Below are 10,894 nucleotides of genomic sequence, written 5' to 3'. Positions count from 1 at the left end.
TGAAGAAAGCTGAGCACCAAAAAATTGATGCTTTTGAAACTGTGGTGTTGGAGAAGACTCTTGAGAGTCCCTTGGACTGCAAGGAGATCTAACCAGTCCATCCTGAAGGAGATCAGTCCTGGGTATTCACTGAAAGGACAGATGCTGAAGCTGAAACTCCAGTACTTTGGCCACCTCATGCCAAGAGTTGACTCATTGGAAAAGACCCTGATGCTGGGAGGGATTGGGGGCAGGAGGAGAAGGGGACGACAGAGGATGAGATGGCTGGATGGCATCACTGACTTGATGGGCATGAGTTTGAGTAAACTCTGGGAGTTGGTGATGGACAGGGAGACCTGGTGTGCTGCGATTCATGGGGTCGCAAAGAGTCAGACACGACTGAGCGACTGAACTGAATTGAACTGAACTGAATGATATTTACAGTAATAAGCATTGGATTCTTTGATTTCATTTTGTTTTCTGGAGTATATATAAATTAGATAAGTCAATGTTAAAATGACATATGGCCAGTCTTGAATGAAAATAATATTAGAGGCAGTAACACTTTGTAACAACTTAAAAATCACCTTCCAAGGTAGCAGTGATTTTCCTTGCTTGTACTTTCAAGACCTCCTTCTACTCCTGTTTTAAGCTATATTTTCTTTAGGACTTCATTATGTTCCTTGGGAAACTATTTCACACTCTATTAGTTACAGGCAATTTCATCACATTACTAGCAGTATAAACACCCACAGTTCTTTGCACCTCTTGAAAGCACATTTCTTCCTTTTTGGTATTTAATAAACTGTAGGCTGGAATTTGAATTAAGGGGTAATTTTACCCCTTCTGGCAATATGGCTTTAAGTGGGGAAAATCTTATTTCCCAATTTCAAATTCTATATTATATAAAGATAAGCTGCATGTCTTATTTGTATCTGATAATTTTTTGTATCAGAAAAACTCCCCCAAACTTGGAACTAAGGCAAGTAATTGGGATATACATCTTTTCAATATTATACTCTGAAAAAAGTTACCTAAGGATTGTCATTCCCTTCTCCAGGTGATCTTCCCAATCCAGGGTTCAAACCTAGGTCCCCTGCATTGCAGGCAGATTCTTTACTAGCTGAGCCACAAGGGAAGCCCAAGAATACTGGAGCAGGTACCCCTTTCCAGAATACTGGATAGGCTATCCCTTTCTCCAGTGGATCTTCCTAACCCAGGAATCAAACCGGGGTCTCCTGCATTGCAGGCAGATTCTTTAACAACTGAGCTATCAGGGATTGTTGGATAGCATCAACAATTAAATGGACATAAGTTTGAGTAAACTCCAGGAGTTGGTTATGGACAGGGAAGACTGTAGTGCTGTAATCCATGGTGTCACAAAAGAGTCAGACATGACTGAGCAACTGAACTGAATTGAACTGAATTGAAGCATTGTCTAAGAGAATGTGCTTAGTTCATTGTATTATTTACTATTAATTAAAGTCCCCAGATTTTATGAAGTTATTTACTAATACTTATATAGATTTTGTTTGATAAAGATGAAAGTCACTTTTGTCTGCTAGGATAGATAACTCCAAAGATGTGTGATCTATTGGATATTAAAAAGTATTAGATTCAACTTAGCAATCTTATCCTAAAGTCTTTATGATAAGTTTCCTAAAAATACATCAACTTAAAAAAGACAACCTCTTTAACAAGTGGTGCTGGGAAAACTGGGCAACCACTTGTAAAAGAATGAAACTAGAACACTTTCTAACACCACACACAAAAATAAACTCAAAATGGATTAAAGATCTAAATGTAAGACCAGAAACTATAAAACTCCTAGAGGAGAACATAGGCAAAACACTCTCAGACATAAATCACAGCAGGATCCTCTATGACCCACCTCCCAGAATATTGGAAATAAAAGCAAAACTAAACAAATGGGACCTAATGAAACTTAAAAGCTTTTGCACTACAAAGGAAACTATAAGAAAGGTGAAAAGACAGCCCTCAGATTGGGAGAAAATAATAGCAAATGAAGAAACGGACAAAGGATTAATCTCAAAAATATACAAGCAACTCCTGCAGCTCAATTCCAGAAAAATAAATGACCCAATCAAAAAATGGGCCAGAGAACTAAACAGACATTTCTCCAAAGAAGACATACAGATGGCTAACAAACACATGAAAAGATGCTCAACATCACTCATTATCAGAGAAATGCAAATCAAAACCACAATGTGGTACCATTACACGCCAGTCAGGATGGCTGCTATCCAAAAGTCTACAAGCAATAAATGCTGGAGAGGGTGTGGAGAAAAGGGAACCCTCTTACACTGTTGGTGGGAATGCAAACTAGTACAGCCACTATGGAAAACAGTGTGGAGATTCCTTAAAAAACTGGAAATAGAACTGCCATATGACCCAGCAATCCCACTTCTGGGCATACACACTGAGGAAACCAGATCTGAAAGAGACACGTGCACCCCAATGTTCATCGCAGCACTGTTTATAATAGCCAGGACATGGAAGCAACCTAGATGCCCATCAGCAGATGAATGGATAAGGAAGCTGTGGTACATATACACCATGGAATATTACTCAGCCATTAAAAAGAATTCATTTGAACCAGTCCTAATGAGATGGATGAAGCTGGAGCCCATTATACAGAGTGAAGTAAGCCAGAAAGAAAGAACATTACAGCATACTAACACATATATATGGAATTTAGAAAGGTGATAACGATAACCCTATATGCAAAACAGAAAAAGAGACACAGAAATACAGAACAGACTTTTGAACTTTGTGGGAGAAGGTGAGGGTGGGATGTTTTGAAAGAACAGCATGTATACTATCTATGGTGAAACAGATCACCAGCCCAGGTGGGATGCATGAGACAAGTGCTCAGGCCTGGTGCACTGGGGAGACCCAGATGAATCGGGTGGAGAGGGAGGTGGGAGGGGGGATCGGGATGGGGAATACGTGTAAATCCATGGCTGATTCATATCAATGTATGACAAAACCCACTGGAAAAAAAAAATAATAAAAAAAAAATACATCAACTTGTTATGTGCTCTTTGAACCAGTCATTACATCTTACTGGTCCCTTCAGAAACTAATGGGTTAAATAAAAATCTGATATGGCCACATTCTGAGACTTCTCCCCTTGTTTGAAAAGGGGACTCATTGTTTGAAAAGGGGACTCGTTGACTCATTGGAAAAGACCCTGATGCTAGGAAAGTTTGAGAGCAAGAGAAGAGGGTAACAGAGGCTGAGATGGTTGGATAGCACCACTGACTCAATGGACATGAGCTTGAGCAAACTCAGGGAGATAGTGAAGGACAGGTAAGAGTGGCATGCTGCAGTCCGTCGGGCTGCAAAGAGTCAGACATGACTTAGTGACTGAACAACAAAATTTCTATTTGCCTGAGAATCATGATTTCGCTTTTTAAATTGTGCTTTAATCTATGCAATGATCAAAATTCCTCCTAGTAATATGAGTAATATTACTTATTCTGCTAAAGATCCAGAACCTATTCAGATTTTTTCTAAGAAATTCAAACACTGGAGTAAGACTTTATTAACAGTATTACAACAGGAAGATCCTGGTTGAATTAGTGGCATGGTTGAATCCTGCCATGTGCATCTTACTCTTCCTTAGTCATTATTCTTCATGTGGTTTACAGTTTGATTATATGTCAGATCAACTTCTGGTGTCTCAGATGGTAAAGAATCTGCCTGTAAGGCAGGAGACCCAGGTTCGATCCCTGGGTTGGGAAGAATCCCTGGAGAAGGAAATGTCAACCCACTCCAGTATTCTTGTCTGGAGAATTCCATGGAAAAATGAGCCTGGAGGTATAATCCACGGGGTTGCAGAGTCAGACATGACTGAGTGGCTAACACAACAACAACATTTCAGAAAGGTGGTAAAAATATAGTATCATTCAATGCATTTACATTCCTAAAACCTCATCAAAAGTCATTCCACAACAATTTATGTCTAGTACATTTCAACGTGTATCACATACCAATACTGACTTGTTAGTTAATAAAACCTCCACATGATACATTCAATAATTTGTCAATCCACATCCTCAGATAGGCATAGACATGTACCAGTGTATGTATCTAGACAATTTTCACTGCTTAAATTAAAAAAAAAATCGCTTCTCACTTTTATAAAAATATGTTTGCTATATACAAATTTCACTGTGTCATTGTTTTTGTATGTTCAAAAATATCAATTTTTGTGCCAAAAAACAAACATAGAAAGTGAAGAAAAAGATAAACTATGCATTAGCAGGTGGAATGACCTAAAGGCTGAAATATAAAGCAGCAAAAAAGTGAGACAACACAAACTGTATACTGAGTTCATAATTACCTCTGATACATGCCACAAAATAGGAAATATAAAATTGTATTCAGGCTTAGAAGTAGATGAGAAGTATTAAAAGAAATTTAAAACTATCACTTACCCTGAATTCATCAAAGTAAAATTAGAAATCTCTATTGTATCATTGGAAATGTATATCAATATTCTTACTTTGCCTAGAAATAGTTGCTTCAGGTATTCAAATTTATCTGTGTATTAATTGATGACAAATACTGTATTTACAGTCCCTCAATAAACTTTGTGCATTTGGATCATTTATTTGAGGTGGAAAATTAAAGACCATTTATTTGATTTTTGCCTGGGTGTTGCTTCTCAGAAATCATTTCCAGAGGCCTGGAGATATAAAATACCCTAAAGAATATTATCTTAATTCCATTTCAGAGATAGATGGGTCAGAAGTAAATAAAAGCCATTTTCTTTAGCCACTTTTCCAATACCAACTTAGTCAGCCATCCCCACAAGAATGAGCTTCATAATTAATAAAGCTTTTAGAAATAAGGCTACAAATAAGGCTCTCAAATCTCCAAGTATATTGGATTCTTGTGACTAAAAAAAAACTAGCAAGCTGGTTTAATTGCATTCTAGGATCTCAATTATCTCATGCAGATGATCCAGCACAGAAATGATATTCTTCTCCAAGCAACACAAATGCATTTAAACAACAATTTTCCTAAGGATGCTTGAAAATCTACTTTCTTCTGTATGCTACAAATAGATGCCAAGAACTGGATGATAGTAAAAGATATTAGCAACAGAGTTGATTTTATCTAAGGTGTAGTTATAACAAATGTACAGAGAAATCAAGGTTTGGGTTTAAAATTGTATAAAACAAGAGAAAATGTTAAGCCTAAGAGTTTATGAGCAGTATAGGAAAATAGTAACCAAGTCCTCTTCTTGATAAGCCTTATTTTTCAAATAATTTTTAAAACTAAAAGCATCTAGGCAGAATTGTATTTACATCATATGTACAGAATTCAAAGAACTATCACCAAGATACAAATATGATTACCACTAAAACCAATAAAAATACCACTGATACCACATCAGAAGTTCATCACATACTATTTTACAATTGCTACCCTTCATGTTTTCCCAGAGATAACTATGACCCTGAATTTTTTTAATTTTTGAACTTCAAATAAATTGAAGCATACAATACATATATTTTGGCTAGTTTCTTTCACTCAAACTAGGTTTGTGGAATTCACTATAACTCCATCAATAATTATTTTATGTTTATATATAGTATCCTAAGATATGAATATACCACACTTTATCCATTTTACTAATAATGGGCATTTGGGAGATTTTCACTTTGGGGCTATTAAAGACAATGTTGCTCTGAACAGCTTTGTACATGCCTGGTGCACACATACACAAAATTGTCGCTTTGGTACACATGTACACAAAATTCTGTTGAGAACCCACTCAGGAATGGAATTCATAGGTTATAGTATATATATATACCAACTTTAGAAGACACTACTTAGTAGTTTTCAAAAATGATTTAACAATTAATAGTCACATCAGAATTGGAATTGTTCCACATTATTGTAAGATCTTGATATTAACATTATTTTAATATTTGGTCATTATTACAATGTACAGGATGTTATATTGAGGTTGCATTTCCTGATGAATAATGAGGTTGAGCACCTTCCATTATTTTTATTGGCCATTTGGATATCTTCTTTTGTGAAGAGCTTACTCAATCTCATGAATTTTTCTGTTGGATTATCTGTCTCATTTTTATTAATATGTGCAAGATTTTTATATACACTAGACAAAATACTTTTGAGCATTATTTATGTTGAATATGTATTCACCTACTCAATAGCTTGACTTTTCACTCTCTTAGTAGTGTCTTTTGATAAACAGAATTTCTTAATTTTAATGAAATAATATTACTAATAGCTTATTTTAGTGATATTTATATACTATTTATAATATTAAAAATCTCCATTATGATCTTCAAGGATGATACGAGAACTTTACCATTCATACTTAGACATATAATCAGGAATTGGGTATTGTCTATTGTGTCAAACAGTGATTAATAATTTCCCCCTCTTTTTTATATGTACAGTTGACCCAGTACTATTCAGTGAGATAAATGATCTTTTCCTCACTATTTTTTAGTTATACTTTTTTATCATAAAACAACAGTCATTGTACCTGTGTATACCCGTCTCTTGACTCTGTTAGATTACTTGTCTCTCATTGTACCAATTTAGTTTGAAAAATAAATATTGAAACACAAATCTATTCTATTTTAGGATGGTCTTAGCTATTCTTTTAAAATTTTAATATACATTTTAGTCAATGGTAAATTTTCATAAGCATTTTGGTAGAATTTTGGTTGATATCATACTAAACCTACATGCTTTTCCATCAAACCCAATGTGCAGCAGGAAAGGCAGATGACTACATCTGAACGGCCTGAAAAAAGAGGCAGAAAGTTTAAACTCTATATTGCCATCCCATACCTTATTCAAAGGACAAGTCCCAATGACAAGCAGTAAGTGTCAAAAAGAGATATCACCTCAGACCCTTTGGTTCCCTTACTCTCTGGTTAAAAGATAAATATTCATATTCATCACCTTGATCTGTTGCCAATCCTTCCTTAGTGAACAATAAAACTTCAGCATAGTCCAAAGAGCAACATCCGATGCACCAGGTCCAGATTTGGGGCTCAAATTTGTCATTCTGAGGTATATAACTCAACAGCTCATTGAATCTCACTGGATTTCATTTCTCTCAACAATAAAATAACAAGGTCAGCTCCATATTTCCTAAGGTGACTTACTTCTGTAAAGAAAATTCTATTCTTTTAAAAGGATTTTAAAATTTGTTTTAATTATTTTGCATGTAGAAGCTGCTGAATAGGTAGTTTCACTCTTCCCTAGGATACAGAGATACAAAGAACAATGCTCCCATTCTAACAAAAAAAAAAAAATAATAATAAGATGTGCATAAGCTACAACATACAGACAGTCAGGAGGTAAGTGACTCTGGCTGGGGAACAGGCTCAAGTCACTGAAACAATAAAATGAAGCAATTTATCAGTGGGTGGTGGTTAGAAATACAGTGCCACCATTTACTCTTGCCTCTTAACTTTTTAACTTGCTAAATAGAAACCACATCCAATCAATCTGAAGAAATCCACACCTGAGAAATAAGGATAAAAGTGGCAGTCTCCTAGAGGCATATGGAAACACATATGTGTAGAAAAAGTCTAAAAAGTATTTGAAGAAAAGAACTTAATATTCAAAAGTGTTTTAAAAAATATGTTTAAATATATATTAAGTAATTGAAGGATATGTACAAAATTGGAATTAAATATTTGGAGAAATGTATAAGTCCTTTATTAATATTTCTATGACTGAGAGTGATCTTATATAAATATATGATCTTATATTTCAGAGGGCATCATTTTGACAAAACTATGTGAAAACACTGACAAATATTTTAAAAAATCACATAGAGAGTACTCATTCACTGAAATGATTGATCCCATTTGTTATGTTTAATGTGTTTTTTGTATAACTGTATTTGTTACCATCTCTGAGATTATTCTAAGGTTTTGATGAAGTGCATACTAAATATGCTGTAATAACTGCTTGAAGCTTCTGTCAAATATGACTGTGCTTAGTAAATCATGTGTCACCAATGTTATGATTTGCAGTAATAAAGTTATGCTATGGTAATTTTTTTGGAACACTGAAGCATATGGTACCAGATGCCACGGGCATACTAATTAATGAGAAAATTAGCTTATAGATACCAGACCACGGTAATGCATCCATAACCTAAGCTTAACGTGTAACTCAGAAAGCAATTTGAAATTTTAAGGCTGGTATTCTACACAACTTAATATCCTTAATAGAGGTATACAGACAAAATATTCATGGTCTTTGGAACAAGGAGGATATAGAAAGTGTGCTATTGACCTAATTATTCTATCTTTCCCTTTCAGACAGGAGCTAAGCTGAGAAAAGCAGTTTCTCACATACTGTGATCAAACATCTTTATCAAAAATATCTTTCACATTCCACTAGACACTCTCAAGAACATGTTTTAGGGTGAAATCATCAATAAGTCGAACAGGTACTAGTCCAATCTTTTTGCCTCAGACCTCCTAAGGGCAAAACAGGAACTGAGATGAACAGCCAGAAGGCCTCCCAATCAAAGGTATTCCTGCCTCTATCAAGCAGTTTTAATAACTAACTGATTTGCAGTTACACAGATCGAGGTTTTATAATAAAAATGCTACTATTTTACCCTGCTGTAGGCTTTAAAGTCCGACAGATTACTGTGTGACATTGAAGTTAAAAGCCTGAGTTCTGGAGACAGATGGACAAATTCCTAAGGACAAACTTCAACTCTAGGACTTGTGATCTTTGTGATCTTGGGAATGTTATCTAAATTGTTAGTCACAGCTTCCTTCCCTTGCAGTGGAAATCACTGCAGTATGTATTTCAAAGGGCTGTTGAGCAAATTGACATACTGCATGTAAAGTTAAAACAACGCCTGCACATAAAAAATATTCAACAACTGCAATAAGTTATTGTAAGTTTTCTCACTGCAGCTCAATGATGTTGCTATCACATTCACAATTATCACAAATGAAGAAATGAACAAGGAAGAATTTAAATGGCTTTCTAAAGTTTAGGGCTGATGCTGAAGCTGAAGCTCCAATACTTTGGCCACGTGATATAGAGAGCAGATTCATTGGAAAAGACCCTGATGTTGGGAAAGATTGAGGGCAGGAGGATAACGGGGTGACAGGATGAGATGGTTGGATGACATCACTGACTCAGTGGATGTGAGTTTGAGCAAACTCTGAGAGATAGTGAAGGACAAAGAAGCCTGGCATGCTGCAGTCCATGGGGTCACAGAGTTGGACACGACTCAGTGACTGAACAACAACAGTAAAAGTTTGGGGAGGTAATAAGATGCAAAGTTGGAAATTGAGTCCATGACACAGATTCTTTCTAGAGTTTCCCACTACTTTCCCACTAATTGATACAGACATGGATAGAAATGATTTGAGCTTATTTGATGGACTGTGCCTATTCTAGGGATTATTTTATGCTTAGTGATTACTTTCAGCCTTATTTGACTCTATGTAAGCATAACTAGGTCTTCTCCGATGGCTCAGTGGTAAAGAATCTGCCTGCAGTACAGGAGACCCAGAAGACGTGGGTTTGATCCCTCCATTGGGAAGATCTCCTGGAGGAGGAAATGGCAACCCACTCCAGTATTCTTGTCTGGAAAAAATCCCATGGACAGAGGAGCATTCACAAAGAGTCAGACAAGACTAAGCAACTAAGCATGAATACAAAGGATGACTAACCCATCATGTTAAGGATAAACATCTTAGAATTCTTCCTGTTTTCACCCCAAATTGTAAACTCATGTGCATTTGAGAAGCTGTATTGCTGATAACAGCTATTGAAAAATGAGTGCAAAAAATCTGAGGAAAGTTAGCTTCTGCTCCATGCCCTTCCGTGTGGTAAACATTCATGACACAATACTTAAGGAAACTTAAGTAAACAAGTTTGGAGTAAATAAACTGTGTTACAAAATGTAAACCATTCAAAATAATACTGAATACTATAACTGTGTACTTCAACCTATAATTCTTTGACTTTATACGACAGTTCTTTGCAACTGAAAAAAAACAAAAAATTTCCAGTTGCAAACGGAACAAAAGTTGCAAAAAAAAAAAAACCAAAAAACAAAAAAACAAACAAGTCTATATATATGAGTTCTTTAGGAAGACCCCTCTCCTTGTAGCTTGCAGGCAGTCTTGAACCCTGCCGACTTGTCGACCTCAAATCTCATTTTTATACTCTTTTTATTTCCTTCCAAAGATTTTAAACCTACAGTTCCAGATAAATAAAAGACATTTCCATTCATTGGAATGCTGAAGTCATCAATATTGCCCATCGGAGAACAAAAGTTCTCAGAAAACTACTTGCTGGGGCAGGTGTAGTAGGATTATTCTGAGAACTGCCTTGCAAATTCAAAGAATGAAGCCAAAGTGACCTACATCGAATGGGATATTAAAATATGTTTAACATACAAATCCAAAGGCATGACCACTAATAGAAATAGAATCATGTCATCCTTGCTAAAAACATGAAAATAATTAGCAGATTTCATTGACTCCTTAATGACCCTATGAAAATAGTTTGAACCTAAAGAACCAAATCTAATTTTGAACAGGTATTACTCCGATAAACTTTATTCTTTTCTGAAAGTATATTTATTATCTCAAGTGCACAGAAAATTTTTTTCTTTCCCTATATCCCTTCTCTATGTTTTATATTCTCTCTCATATTGTGTGTAAAGTCTAATAGATTATTTCATAAAATTTCTTAAATGCCAACTAATCCCTGAGCTGGTCAGTCTCATTTAATGAAAAACAAAATTATATAATTTCAGAGTGCACTTTTATCATTTTTCAGTATAGAAAAATCTATACTAGTTTAATTTCAAACTACAACAACAATAATAAAATCTACACAT

The sequence above is a fragment of the Cervus canadensis genome, chromosome 3 (genome assembly GCF_019320065.1).
Source record: "Cervus canadensis isolate Bull #8, Minnesota chromosome 3, ASM1932006v1, whole genome shotgun sequence".
NCBI lineage: Eukaryota > Metazoa > Chordata > Mammalia > Artiodactyla > Cervidae > Cervus > Cervus canadensis.
The sequence above is the reverse complement of the archived record's forward strand: the minus strand, read 5'-3'. Positions refer to the sequence as shown.